Source organism: Chiloscyllium punctatum, chromosome 5 (genome assembly GCF_047496795.1).
Source record: "Chiloscyllium punctatum isolate Juve2018m chromosome 5, sChiPun1.3, whole genome shotgun sequence".
Lineage (NCBI taxonomy): Eukaryota > Metazoa > Chordata > Chondrichthyes > Orectolobiformes > Hemiscylliidae > Chiloscyllium > Chiloscyllium punctatum.
Window position 1 is genome coordinate 103,666,462 of NC_092743.1, and position 16,025 is coordinate 103,682,486.

Below are 16,025 nucleotides of genomic sequence, written 5' to 3' on the forward strand. Positions count from 1 at the left end.
GAGTGGGACCGGGGCAGGTGGGGAGTGGGGCTGGGGGAGGTGGGGAGTGGGGAGGGGGAAGGTGGGGGAATGGAGTGAGCAGAGAGCCAGAGATGGAACCCATAGAGAGAGAATGACAAACAAAAACAGAAATTGCCGGAAAAAGGAAGGGTCACTGAACCCAAAACGTTAATTCTACTTTCTCTCCACAGATGCGTACTGAGTTTTTCGGGCATCTGCAGTTCTTTGAGTTTTTGAGAGACAGTGACCATTAGGGAGACAGGGGGATGGATGGTAGTGTACTCAGGGGAAAGAAGCGTTGACAATGGGGAGCATAAGTAGGCAAGTTTAAAACCTTTAGAGCCTGAACACCTTCTTTCATGCCCTTTACCCACTCACACATTTCAGGGCGTGTCATTACATGGGCTGCTTTAAATACAGCCAACCCATATTCATCTAACTATGGTTCCCATTATCATATTTTCTTTTTCCTGAGCATACTATCATCCATTCCCTTGACTTCCTAGCTGCCATTTTCTCTCTCTGGGATCCATCTCTGCCTATCCACTCACCACCCCCATCCCAGCATCCTCTCCTCCACCTCCCCACCACCATCACTAGCCCTCTGTCCTTAGTATAAGGTACCATCTTTCCCTAGCTACATTCAGTTCTGAAGAAGTGTCACTGGACTGATAGAGTCTTAGAGATGTACAGTATGGAAACAGACCCTTTGGTCCAACTAGGCCATGCCGATCCTAAATTACCAGAGTCCCATTTCCCAGCACTTGGCCCATATCCTTCTAAACCCTTCCTATTCAGGCATCCATACAGATGCGTTTTAGATACTGTAACTGTACCAGCCTCTATCATGTCTTTGGGCAGCTCATTCCATACACACACCACCCCCTGTGTGAAAATGTTGCTCCTTAGGTCCCTTTTAAATCTTTCCACTCACCCTAAACTTATGCCGCCTAGTTCTGAACTCTCCCACCACAGGGAAAAGACCTTGTCTGTTTACCCTATCCCTGCCCCTCATGATTTTATAAACCTCAGCCTCCGATACACAAGGTCATTAACCCTGTTTTCTCTCCTTAGATACTGCCAGACCCGCTGAGATTCTTCAGCAATTTCTCTGCTATGTGCTATTAAAGGCTTTCCCTTGAATATTGCTGGAAAAGGAGACATTTTCCAATAGCTTTTCAACTTGCATTTATCAAGCAAATTTAGGAATGCCAAATTTCAAACAGTCATAACAATTTATACAACAAGAGAAAAGGGTACTACTTGTCTGGTAAGTTAATTCACATTAGCTGGGGCATTGCCATAATTGTGAGGAGCTGCATACAATCATATGCAAGGACCCAGTCTCTATAAGCCAAAGGAAAGTGTTCAAGCCTTGTCCCTTTCGTGAATTAATCAGGAAATTAGATTGCCTATTGCTTTCTCCATGGAAGGCCTCACTTATCAGAATTATCTTGTCAACCAATCAACACTGTTTTTTCTCCTGTAATCATTGTTGTGATTATTTGAAAATTGGCATTCTTGCATTTGTCTGGATGAAGACGAAAAGCTTTAGCGCTGTCTCTCTTTCCGGCAATATTGAAGGCTTTCCCATTCAAACTAATCTGAAAGAAATGTCCACTATTCTTGGTTGGAGGCCAACAGCAACATCAAATTTGGAACAGCCTGTGAATTTGTCAACTACATTGATACATTCAGCAACAGAGAGAATATCCTGATTCCGTATCAGGAAGAGCAACTCTTTTCAGCAGAAGCTAGAGCAATTCCTTCAGCTGGCAGTGTGTTTGTGGGAGAGGGATGCTTCTACCTGGCCACTTGTAACAGGGGTTAACTTACCTGCTGTCATGAACAGGTTAATGACTTCTCAAAGTTAATTTGCTTTCAATGGAAGGAAAAGAATTGACTTATTATTAAATGTATGTTTCATGGAGAAAGCAGACCAATTGTTCTGCTAAACCGTCCTACCTTGTTGTGATGTAATGCCTGTATGATGTCACACTTGCCTACACTTCTCTACATTTGCCCATCCCCAACATATTCACACTGTCACCTGACAGCTCAAAAATTCAAAAGGACAAAGCAAAAATAACTTAATTTGTGAAAAAAATCATTTTGGGAAATACATTTCTAACCCCCAAAAAGCAGCTCAAAATAAACAGAGGCTGACACTTCAGTCCTGCCCTTAGGGATTCAAGAGATCACAAAACTGTCTACAACCAATTAAGTGCTTTTGTCATGTGATCATTGCTGCCGACTGTGCACAGCAAGATCCCACAAACTGTAATATTGGTAATGACCAGATAAGCTATTTTAATGCTGGTGATTGGGCGATAGATATTAGCCAACATCCTGGCCACTAGAGTCACATTATTTCTGAGTCAATTGCTGATGAAGTCAGTAATCTGCTCTCTCCTTTTTTCCAGTTTGGGAAGAATGCAAAGTGGTCTAAATTCTCTGCCAGAGAGCAGAAGGCCTGGGCTAAAAACTTCAACTGAGAAAAGATTGTGGTTCGATGTTTTGAAAATTATGTTGAATGACTCTTTTGAAATATTTGAAATAATAGACTCGATTTGATCTCTGAAAATGCCTGACCAAAGTCAGCTCAGGAGAAACCCTTGGAATCCAATTGAGCTGATCAGTCAACAGAGTGAGGATACTACCATGGCATTCAGAGCAAAACTAACATCAATTCAGTTATCAGGATGTGATCTGTGCAGCGGGGTGTCACAGTGGCTAGCATTGCTACCTGTCAGGGACCCAGGTTTGTTTCCACCCTCAAGCGACTGTCTGTGTGCATTCTCCCTGTGTCTGCATGGGTTTCCTCCAGTTGCATTGGTTTCCTTCCACGGTTAAAAGATGTGCAGGTTAGGTGGATTGGCTGTAGGAAATGTGGGGTTATGGGCATAGAGTGCGGGAGTGTACCTGGGTGGGATGCTGTTTGAAGGGTCGGTGTAGACTTGTAGGGCTGAATGGCCTCTTTCTGCACTGTTGGGGTTTTATAATTCTAATTTCAATTCTAATTATCATTCTTGCCATTTGTGCCTCTAATTGTCCTGAGGTGCTAATCCTTCACTCAGTTGTAGCCAAAATGTCTCGTATCTGACAGTCATTAATTCAGTTTATATTAAGTAGGTATCACATGCCTAGAAGAGCCTACTGAAGCTTTATGTAAATTATGCAGGCAAGAAGCCCAGAGGGAATTGTGTTCAGTACTCACTGTCACTCCGTTTAACAAAGAAAGATATTTTGAACTGAAGGAGGGTTGCCAAAGGACTGAAGGTATGGCTCCGTAGGCAGCGTGTTTGCCTTAGTTGTGGGTTCACCTTCCACCCCCAAGATTAAAGACCAAAATCTACTTCAAAAGTGCCTTGTTGTAATGGTAACATTCTGTGAGTGTCTTGAGGTTGTGAAAGACTCTGTATACCTGTAAATATAAGTCTTCCTACAGGGCCAGAGTTGGCTGGATGGCTGGTTAGAATGGCTGGCAGACTGATACCAACTGAGTGGATTCAATTCCCACACTGGCTGAGGTTACCATGAAGGTCCCACCTTCTCAACCTAGCCTGAGATGTGGTGACTCTTAGGTTAAACTATTGTCACCAGTCATCCCTCTTTGAGAGAGCAGCCCAATACTTGTAGTCCTCTGGAACTATGGCAACTTTACCTTTACAAGCCTTTCCTCAAAGGAAGTGGTTGGCTGTATCTCTCTTGTGACTAAAAGCCTAGTAAGAAGATACTTTACATCATAGACTTTAAGTTGCACAGCCTTAAAGTGTAGTCTATTGTAATATGGCAGACGATTTTCACATGCAAACAATGCAACAGTGGTCGGGTGTTGTTTGATTTGGATGAAGATATATTGGCTCAGAACTCCAAATGGTTCTGTGGGATCTTTTATGATCATGTGAACAGATAGGTTTGGTTTAAGGTCACTATGAAAGACGGCTAGCTATGTCAATATTCCACTGGATTGTCAGCTTTGAGTATGCACTCAAACACACTGAAGCAGAACTTGCACCTCGAATTGTTTAGCATAGTGAGAGGGTTGCCCATTGAGGGCCATTGCAGACATTGCAAATAATGAAAGTACAGGTGAAAACTTTGGGGAAATCCTTTGATATGTGAGCCATCAGTAGTCTAATTGTTTAGCACTGCTGTGTGAATTGAAAAGAACCACCCATCAACCAACCATTTGTTATAACACTTCTCCTGTAGGCCTTCAGAATGTCTTTCAAAGTACCTCAAGAGGCTTGGGATTGTAAATGATGGTTCCCCTCGGGGTGATTAACAAATTAACACTTCAAACCCCCAACTGTGTCAGTGGAAATAAACTTAACATCTTCGGGAAAATCCAATAGACACATTGGCTGGTCAAGGACAATTTCTGTTACTCTGGGCAGCTTTGTAAGTTAACCCCTTATGTACTGAATCTAGCAGTGTAAGAATGTTTATGATCAAATTAAAATTGGGTTTGTTCTGGAGATACCCCGTTGCCACCCACAGCTAATTCAGTATGTGCCCATACTCACTGACCAGCAGTGCTCTGCACAGTGGTCATTTGTGTAAACTACTGGCCATCATGGGCGGCAAGGTAAGGTTTTCAACAAAGGAGGGTGGACAATTCTGAGGACAATAAAAAGATAGCAAGGAATTAACTGAGTTCTTGGTCATCTGGCTTCAGAGTTTAGCCCAGGTGACAGTAGGCTGGGTAAAACAAATGAAGGTGGGTGATGTTCTGCTGAACAATAAGAAACTTTTAAATGCATTATCTCTAAAATTCAGGTAAATGGGATGAAAATTAAGAACATTATGTTTGAAAAGGTTGGAGTTGTTCTAAAATACCGAGATTAGTTTGTGCAGTGTTGATAAGGCAAGTTGAGCCAATGTCTGAAAGTGTACTCTTGCCCAATGGTGCAATCAACAGAGGACAAAAACATAGCTCTGGAACAGTGAGTTTATAGCCTTGTTGGAACAAAGACTGCTCTGAGCACCACTCCTTTCCCATCCAACGGTTCCATTGATTACAGCCCTTTGAGACAAATATGCAGTTCTGCCCTTTTAGCAAGTGGAGTTTTCTAAAGAGGAAATGAGCTAACTTGACGCTGACCTCTACAGCTCTCTGGGGAAGCACAACCGGTGTACAGTGCTGGAAAAGTTCAGACTGCTGGTCTTCCAGTCTCTGGTCTTGACTGATGATACAGGATGAAGAAACAGCAACAAGAAAAAAAATGCCAACTCATAGCCTTAGGAGGCAAAATGTTGTGCAATCAGTGCACATAAAAAGAAACTCAGAAGACAAACATTATGCAAAAACCTGACAGCCTTGTTAAAAGCCCTTATGATTAAGCAGAAAGCCTTACTGAAAGTCAATTAATGAAACAGCAGAGGGAGTACAGTACTATACTGAAGTGTGGCTTTGACCCTTGAAGACTTCACTGCACCAATCAAAACAAATAGAAGTAAATTGTTTTCAGCATTGACAACATAGTTCTTTCTGAGTACTCTCTGAGTTCAGACAGACAAAAGGAGGTCTGTTACTGAGAGTCCTAAATGGCAAAAGCTGCTCACTATTCATGCTTTGGTCTTGACCTTTAAGGAAGAAATCCATATGCTTGGAGAGTTGGGTTTCTTTGTTCTGCTGTTTGGATCTGTTCTTGTGGAGGAAGGGGAAGAAAAAAAAAGTAAGACACCAAGGCAGCAAACAGGCCATTTGTACTGGTGCACTGCTTTGACCCTACAACCCCCATGAGAGAAATAAATGTGAGATTCTTTTAAACTGATTCTCAGTCAATATGTGCTTTATCTTGTACCTCAAGCCAACACTGCTCCCTGCACATTAGAGCACTGGTCAGGAGTATCTTAGGCTGTGGATATCTGCACAGATGTATCCTCTGAGGCAGCTAAATAAGGCTCTTTGACTCCTTATGTACCGTAATATTCCATTATTCGTCTTAACAAAGATAGTATGATATCAAATATTGTGTAATTTCGGATCCTACCACTGCAATCATCTTTGATATAGTGAGGTGAAACAATTTGGCATGACTTAGATAGATTTGCTGCCATCAATCGTTCTTATTGGCATTAATCTTAGTTGGGTAGAATTCCTACACAAATGTATTAGACAGTAACTAGGCTGAATCTTAATAAACCATAAAGGTTTATTAATACTTATTATCCAGATACATTACATCTCAGACATGATTGTATTTTGTTTTCACATCAGGCTCAATGTAAGATTAAGCCACATTCAGCACATACTGTTTCGACTTGAGTTAGACACTGGTCACTCAGGTTAGCTGTCCTAGGAACAGTGTTTATCTTGTGAGGTCATTTAATCCTTTTAGGTACTAACTGATTTATCCAACAAAATATAGCTGTCTAGTGTAGTGACAAAGAGCTCTCTCTTCACAAGTTCTTTCCAAACCGGTGTCTTCTCTTGTACTGGTATCTAGACCATGTGATCATTTACATCACGGTGATTTATATTTGCTGTATGTGGTGTGGGTCTGGCCCTTCCTCGTGGCTGCATGCTGGTGGGTCCTTCAACTAGACTGCCTCAGGGTTGCCTAAAGGCGAGGTGGGTCCGGGCCTGGGATTCCAATCACCTGGGTTTCCTTCAGACTTCTGCAGCATCTGCGCAATGGCGTGGTTGGTCTGGTCTGGACTTGGATTCCTGTTGGCAGCTTTGGCGGCAGCCTGGGAGTCCTTTTGGTGACTTCAGTGGTTGTTTTCATCGGTGTCGAGCTGGGTCTCCTTGTCGGGTCAATCTACACGGCGCCTTCTCTGGCACCGTGCTGGCTTTGACCCAGGATTCCAACAGCGGGGGAGGGAGGGGAGTGGAGTGTCAGATTCTCAAACCTAGAGCTGTGAAATGGACTAAATGGCCTTTGTCTTAAACTGTCTTTTCTTTGCCAATTTTTGTTTTCTTTATTATATTACTGTGGAAAATCAAAGGCTGAGGGATGACCTTATAGAGGTTTATAAAATCATGAGGGGCTTGGACAGTGTGAATAGACAAGGTCTTTTCCCTGGGGTGGGCGAGTCCAGAACTAGAGGGCACAAGTTTAAGGTGAGAAGAGAAAGATATAAAAGGGACCTAAGGGGCAACGTTTTCACACAGAGGGTATTGTGTGTATGGAATGAGCTGCCAGAGGAAGTACTGGAGACTAGTGCAATTACAATACTTAAAAGGCATCTTGATGAGTATATGGGTATATGAAGGATTTAGAGGGATATGGGCCAAATACTGGCAAATGGGACTAGATTAATTTCAGATATCTGTCAGCATGGTCGAGTCTGTTTCCATGCTGTATATCTCTATGACTCCATGAATGTTATTCTGAACTTTTTATTTCTTTATTTTTCTAATTTATTACTATGATTTTGTACTTTTGAAGGTGTGTAATGCTGGCCTTGTTATTTCTTTATTTTTACAGGTTTTCTTCCTAAGAATTTGTATTCAAGGATCTGCACCTAGGTACCTTGTACCTAAGATCGTGTTGTAAGTGGCAACTTGCAAACTTTTCACTGTACTCATGTGAAAATCAATTCAATTCAATTCAATTCATTCATCCATTCATTCATTCAATCAACTCATTCATACCATACACACCCAGACTTTTCTCTTTGATCAATATCATTCATTACTTATTTACTGTATTACATTATTATTACTTATATAGTTATGTTACTTACTTAGTCATTAATACTATCACTTACATAATTTCTAATTTATCAAAATCACCATTATCACCATCTCAAATCCCCATCCCACCTCCGATACAAGTTCCAAATTTTACAGTTGAAGATGGTCTGAAACTCTAAGACTGGATGTCCCATTCTAGTTTGCTTGAGTTCAACATGAGAGCAATGGTGTTGTACTATGTCTGGAAGACATAGACTGTCTGATGTGGTTTCGGTATAGCTGTCCCATGTCGTGTGCTCAGCATTCTCGGCCTGCATTTTTAGTCCATAAGTAGGATCAATACCTTTCTGTTCCTCCTGGTTGTGTCTTCAGCGGTTTGGACACAAGATTTTGGTTGATCTGTCTCTCTGATGACTGTGGCTTCTGAATACCTGACTCTTTAACCAGATTTTCTGTCCTGGCTTCAAAGTTGACAGGGTTTTCATCCTGAGTCTAGAGATATATTACCTCTGCTGATTTTTGCTGTTGCTTTTCATTTCTTGTCCTGAGAGGTTGTTCTTGGTTTGAGGTTATATTGTAAATTTGGTAGTTCCATTTTTAATCTCCAAGCCTTTAACAATTCTGCTAGCCTTTGAGCAGAGCAAATTCTCATTCTGCATTCGTCATCTTCACAGTTTGGACCAATGTTTCTGCCTCTCCATTTGACTGAAGATGGAGTAAACTATTGTTTCCTGTGTCTTGTCAGGATCATACACTAATCTGCAGTTGTTTCCCATCAGCTAAACCTGAATTTTGAATGTGTAGAGGCATTTTTGAGATATATTTGATCCTACTAATATTACCAAATAGTTTTGGCCCATCTCAAGTTGATATTTCAGTCAAGTAAGGTAGTCTGTGAAACTTTCACACCCCTATCTAACTGCTAATACATCTTCCATTATGGTTGCGCATCTCTACTCAATCTCTGTTAAAGTTTCTGATATACAATAGACTAGTTTTCATGTTCCATTGGTTTGCACTTGACACTCTGCTTCTAATCTTGTGATGGTGTATCTGAGGTTACTATTATGAATAAGCCTGAATTGGAATGTGCTAAAATATTAGAAGGAAATAGCTTCTCTTTAAGTCTTCCAAAATCTGCAATCCGTTTCTGACACCAATGCCATCACTGTTTTGTTTTTCAAACGCTCTCTTATGCATTGCATAAGACTGGCTCAGTTGGACATAAACTTTCTGATGCCCTAGAAGGGCTATACATCTTTTACACATTTTAACGCCAGTCATTCAATGGCAGCTCTTATCTATCTTGGATCCACTGTGATGTCATGTTGTTGGATAATAAGACCTTGAAGTGTAATCTTTGTTCCAGGGAATTTGCATTTTGTGCATAGTCTGCATTCTTTAATGTCTTCAATACATCCTGATCATTTGGTTGGGTTTCTTCTTTGTTTTACCTTGCACTGGGTGGTCATCCAAACATTTTTTCAAAAGTAATTCATGGGATGCAAGCATCATTGCTGGAACCAGTGTTCATCGCCCATACCTGTTGCCCTTGAGAAAGTGATGGTGAGCTGGCTTTTTGAACTGCAGTTAAATAGGGAGTTCCATGATTTGGATCCAATGACACTGAGGGAACAGTATATTTCCAAGGCAAGATAATGAGTGGCTTGGAGGGGAGCTCGCAGGTGGTGACGTTCCAATGTATCTGCCTATCTTGTTATTGTAGATGGAGGTGGTCATAGGTTTGGAAGGTGCCGTCTCAAGTAACTTTCTGCATTGCATCTTGGAAATGGTACTCACTCCTGCTATCAAGTATTAGTTATGGAGTGGGTGAATGTTTGCGAATGAGTGTTCTGCCAATCAAGTGGGTTGATTCGTCAAGAATGGTACAAAGCCTCTTGAGTGTTTTTTGACCTGCACTTATTCAGGCAAGTGGAGATATATCATCACACTCTTGTGTCTTGCTGATGGTGGACAGGCTTTGGTGAGTCAGGAAGTACGTTACTGTATTTATCTGGTTAACCTAGTTCAGTTTCTTGCAAATAGTAAGCCTTTGATGTTGACAGTGAGGTACTCAGCAATGATAATACCATTGAATATTTGGAAAGGTAAGGACTGATTATGGATAGTCAACATGGCTTTGTGTATGGGAAATTATGTCTCACAAACTTGATTGAGTTATTTGAAGAAGTAACAAAAAGGATTGATGGGGGCGGATCGGTAGATGTGATCTATATGGACTTCAGTAAGGTGTTCGACAAGGTTCCCCATGGGAGACTGGTTAACAAGGTTAGATCTCATGGAATACAGGGAGAGCTAGCCATTTGGATACAGAACTGGCTCAAAGGTAGAAGACAGATGGTGGTGGTGGAGGGTTGTTTTTCGGACTGGAGGCCTGTGACCAGTGGAGTGCCACAAGGATCGGTGCTGGGTCCTCTACTTTTCGTTATTTACATAAATGATTTGGATGTGAGCATAAGAGGTACAGTTAGTAAGTTTGCAGATGACACCAAAATAGGAGATGTAGTGGACAGCAAAAAGGGTTACCTCAGATTACAACAGGATCTTGACCAGATAGGCCAATGGGCTGAGAAGTGGCAGATGGAGTTAATTCAGATAAATGCGACGTGCTGCATTTTGGGAAAGCAAATCTTAGCAGGACTGCTACACTTAATGGTCAGGTTGCTGGGAGTGTTGCTGAACAAAGAGACCTTGGAGTGCAGGTTCATAGCTCCTTGAAAGTGGAGTCGCAGGTAGATACGATAGTAAAGAATGCATTTGGAATACTTTCCTTTATTGGTCAGAGTATTGAGTACAGGAGTTGGGAGGTCATGTTGCGGCTGTACAGGACATTGGTTAGACCACTGTTGGAATATTGCATGTAATTCTAGTCTCCTTCCTATCGGAAAAATGTTGTGAAACTTGAAAGGGTTCAGAAAAGACTTACAAGGGTGTTGCCAGGGTTGGAGGATTTGAGCTATAGGGAGAGGCTGAACAGGCTGGGGCTGTTTTCCCTGGAGCGTCGGATGCTGAGGGGTGACCTTATAGAGGTTTACAAAATTATGAGGGACATGGATAGGGTAAATAGGCAAAGTCTTTTCCCTGGGGTCAGCGAGTCCAGAACTAGAGAGCATAGGGTTTAGGGTGAGAAGGGAAAGATATAAAAGAGACCGAAGGGGCAACTTTTTCACACAGAGGGTGGTACGTATATGGAATGAGCTGCCAGAGGAAGTGGTGGAGTCTAGTACAATTGTAACATTTAAAAGGCATTTGGATTGGTATATGAATAGGAAGAGTTTGGAGGGATATGGGCCGGGTGCTGGCAGGTGGGACTAGATTGGGTTGGGATGTCTGGTCTGCATGGACGGGTTGGACCGAAGGGTCTGTTTCCATGCTGCACATCTCTATGACTCTATGACTCTACGAATGTCGAGGGATGATGGTCAGATTCTCTCTTGTTGAAGATTGACATGACCTGGCACTTTTGTAGGCATTTTACTTGCCATTCGACAGCCCGCATTTAGATATTGGCCAAATCTTGCTGAATTTGGACTGCTTCAGTATCTGAAGAGTCAAAAATCTAAGATAGGATGTGCTGGCTTTGGAGGGGGTCCAGAAGAGCTTTACAAGAATGATCCTGGGGATGAAGGGTTTGGCATAGAAAAGCAGGTGAGGATTCTGGTCTGTACTCCATGGGTTTAGAAGGATAAAGGGGAATCTCATTGAAACTTACAAAATAGTGGGAGTTGATATGGAGAAGATGTTTCCACTAGTAGGAAAGACTAAGACCTGAGGGCACAGCTTCAGAGTGAAAGGGCAATCCTCTAGAACTGAGATGAAGAGGAATTCCTTCAAGTGATAAATCTAGGGAGCTCATTGCTATAGAATGCCAAGGAGGCCATGTCATTGAGTGTTTTTAAGACAGTTAGATACATTCTTGATTAAGGATCAAAGGTTATGGGAGAAAGCAGGAGAATGGGCTTGAGAAACTTATCAAACATGATCAAGTGTTAGAGCAGTCTTGATTGCTAAATGGCCTAATTTTGCTCTTATATCTTATGGTCTTATGAATTGATTCTGAGCATTATTCAAACATTAGTGAAGATCCCTGCTTCAGATCTAATGTTGCAGGGAAGCTCTTTGATGAAGGAGCTGAAGATGGCCTAGGACACTACTCTAAGGAACTCTTGCAGACATGTCCTGGAGCTGAGATGACTGACCTCCCACAACCATAACTGTCTTCATTTATGCTGGGTATGACTTCAAGCAGCAGAAAAGTTTCCCTGTTACCCATTGACCTTAGTTTGCTAGGTCTCCTTGCTGCCATACTCAGTCAAATGCCACCTTGAAATTAAGGGAAGCCACTCTCCTCTGGAAGTTAGCTCCTTTGCTCATGTTTGAACTAAAGGATGTAATGAGGTCAGAAGCTGAGTGGCTCTGACAGAATTCAAACTGAGCGTCAGTGAGCAGTTTATTGCGAAGCAAAAGTTACTTGACAGCATTGTTGATGACACCTTTCATCATTTTAGAGATAATTGAGAGTAGATGGTCATTGCTGTGTTGGATTTGCCCTGAATTTTGCGATAAGACATACCTGGGGAGTTTTCCACATTTTTGGCTACTGGTCAGTGTTGCTGCAAATGTTTTCTCTCTCTCATTTCAGGATCTTAGTCATTGCCTTTTGAAAGTTCTCTGGTGGAGGGAAGATCTCAAATAGTAGACATTTGAAACAATGTTGCCTGAGCGCTGTAATACATATGGTCAGCAATCTTTTCTCCTCATCTCAAGGTATCTACCAATACCCATTGTCAGGATCAGGTTCTGTGAAAAAACTTAAGTTATTGTCGATAGAGAAAACACAATTGATTACCCTTCTAAATTGTTTATTTCACAGGATGAGAGTCACATTCTTAATTGCCCATTTATCTTTGAAATAACCACTAATCCTGAGCTCCATTGTGTCAGTTCTGTTATTGGTGATATGACCCTGCTTTTTGTCATGCTGGCTAACTGAGATTCAATTCCTCCCCCATCAAAGGATGAGCATTTTTTCTAGCAGTGCACAAAAGGATGGATTTAGCTTGTGGAATATTATGCTACTCCTACTGCAATTTACTCAAATCTTTAAATATCTTTGGATATCATTACTGAAATGCTGTCTTGTCTTTACTCTGAAATACTGTATCCAAACTGTCTAACAGACATGGACAACCATGTCTAACAGACATGTCTCCCCAAATGTCTAACATACGGTTGCTTGCATTTACGAAAATGATCCCAAGCAAGGATGTAACTTTAAATATTGGGTATGCAGACATTTCCTGCACTTATGAATGGCTGCTTTATATTGTCCTACATTGCGCTCTGACTTGCGTACAAATCGACTTCCTAATGGACTCAGCAATGGTGCCTGTCCGCAAACTGGGGACTGCATGCATTTCTGCTCAATAATGAGGTTTTCTGATTCTAGAGAGTTCCACATTCATTTTGTCCTCTGTGACTAAACTTTGTGCTGATTTGTCCATGAAGATCTGTGCCTCTGAACTGTTGAGTTTAATGTTCGCTGGTTTGACTCTCACAGACTTCAACCTTGTCAAGCTCTGTCAGCTGAGCTTGTGTTGAAGTTAAATTCTGTTTCAAATCCGAGTCCCTTCACGCTGCTGGCCCAGAATTTGTTTTGATGCTCTTTGACATCATCTAGCAATTTTATCTTCACCATTTATCTCTAATTTCTTCAATATTCCCTTATTGCATATTTCCCATATCTGAGGAAATTTTGTCCTTGCAGGATGTATTCTTTGTTTTGAGGTGATGGAGGTGCTGTTAACTTACAATATTTCCTAAAGTGCCCCAACTAGCCACTCTTATAACCTTCAGCTCCCCATGTTAGACATTCATTCCACTTATAATTCCATTTGGAACCACATCTTATATATAACCTAATATGGTAAATGATGTTGAGTTCTTTTGGCACTCAGGCAGGCTTTTGGGAAAGTGTCAATGCTTATCATATGACTTATTCATCTGATATTGACAGAAGTATCCTCAGTGTTTCCTCACTAATTTTGTACCCTAATGTCTGCCAGCATCGAAAAATTACATTGCCTAGTTCAGCACTAAATATTCCTTTGATTGAGGAAGTCTGACAACTTTTCAATCCTGACACTGATTACTATAAACTTTCTAATTAAATCATCCTCCAAAGCTCTGTACTTACAACAGCCTGGCACCCTGATGTACATTCATTAAAAACACTTTTAATGATTATCCCACAGTGGGAGCACTGATTAAACATTTTATGCCTGAATTACTTTTCAAGTTAAAGCTTTAATCAATGCATCATACTCCTTGGTACTTTCTTCCATGCTTTGTCTTAACACAATGAAGTTATAGCATATAAAAATGTGTTGGCTTGATGGCACTGCTCTTTCATGTGTGAGTCTGAAACCATTATATGATGCTAAAGCTGCCAGTTCCAGAGCTCCTACTGGAGCATGGAGCATATGACTTATCAAATGGTTGATATTATAATGATAGAGCGAAATGAAACCTTCACACTGCACTGCTGCCACCACATTATTCTTAAAAAAATCCTCACCCCTGTCATCATCGTTGATATGGTGAGTCTGAATCATCTGGGAAGCCTCGAGTAAAGTTACTGCCACTAATCTTGTTGGTGTTGCAAGCTACTGATATCAAGGGGAGAAGGATGCCCACACAAAGTCATCAGCAGAAGACATACTCTTTCCTAATAACAGTGAAGATTTATTACACAGCATGTACTGTCTCGCTGCATTACATCTACCATAGCTGATTGTTTCTCTACAGACATAAGCTCTACTTAAGAACAACAGCTAAACGCACATCAACTAGATATAGGTTACACACTGGACATTCTGGTTAGATCCTTCTAAGAGCAGTCATTCAAATCTTGATAGACAGAGAATAGTTTGTGATGTCAGTTTACCCTTTCAGGTATTAACTGTTATATACAACTGTTGAGGTAATAGACTTTTCCACTTGATTGACTTAGGTGAATACTTGGATTGTTCCTTCTTGATGTTGGAGCTTTTTGCTTTTGTGGTTTTCTTCTTGAATGTACTGTTGGATCATGACGAGGTTTCCTTCTAAGGTTCTTTTCTCTACCCTTTTGAGTCTTCCAACTGTAATTCCCATGAAATTCAGGTCCTCTCAGATCTTGCCCTGCCTTTGGAGTCATCCCTCTTCAACTTTGTTCTTTGAATTCTATTTTAACGTAAGATCTTGGCTCAGGAGAATTTTTCCCTAAATGGAACTGTGCTTTATCTTGAGATTTAAGTTATTATTGTTAACCCACACATTGAGCTATCGAACTGGAGTATATGTGGGCAGTGGGTGACTGCACATATACTGTTCCTGAGGGTGGTTCTCCCTATTTCAGAGAAAGATATTCAGGTCCTTATGTACTGCACACTCAATTATTTATGCTCACACATAGAAGGTTATCAAATACAGCTCTCTGGTGTAATATCTAAGGCCTCTCTCATCACATAGAGTCAAAGAGTCATAGAGATGTACAGCATGGAAACAGACCCCTCGGTCCAACTTGTCCATGCTGACCAGATATCCGAACGTAATCTAGTCCCATTTGCCGGTACTTGGCCCATATCCCTCCAAACCCTTCCTATTCATATATCCATCCATATGCCTTTCAAATGTTGCAATTGTATCAGCCTCCACCACTTCTTCTGGCAGCTCATTCCATACACGCACCACCCTCTGCATGAAAATGTTGCATCTTAGGTCGCTTTTAAATCTTTCCCCTCTCATCCTAAACTTATGCCCTCTAGTTCTGGACTCCCCCACCTCAGGGAAAAGACCTTGTCTATTTACCCTATCCATGACCCTCATGATTTTATAACCCTGTATAAGGCCACCCCTCAGTTTCCAACGCTCCGGGAAAAACAGCCCCAGCCTATTCAGCCTCTACCTTTCACTCAAATCTTCCAACCCTGCCAACCTCCTTATAAATCTTTTCTGAACCCTTTCAAGTTTCACAACATCCTTCTGATAGGAAGGAGACCACAGTTGCACGCAATATTCCAAAAGTGGCCTAACCAATGTCCTGTACAGCTACAACATGGCCCCCCAACTTCAGTAGTCTGACCAATAAAGAAATGCATACCAAATGTCTTCTTCACTAACCTATCTACCTGCAACTCCACTTTCAAGGAATTATGAACCTGTATAAAGGTCTCTTTGTTCAGCAACACTCCCCAGGACCTTACAATTAAGCTTATAAGTCCTGCTCTGATTTGCCTTTCCAAAATGCAGCGCCTCACAGTTATCTAAATTAAACTCTATCTGCCACTCCTCAGCCCATTTGTGCATCTGATCA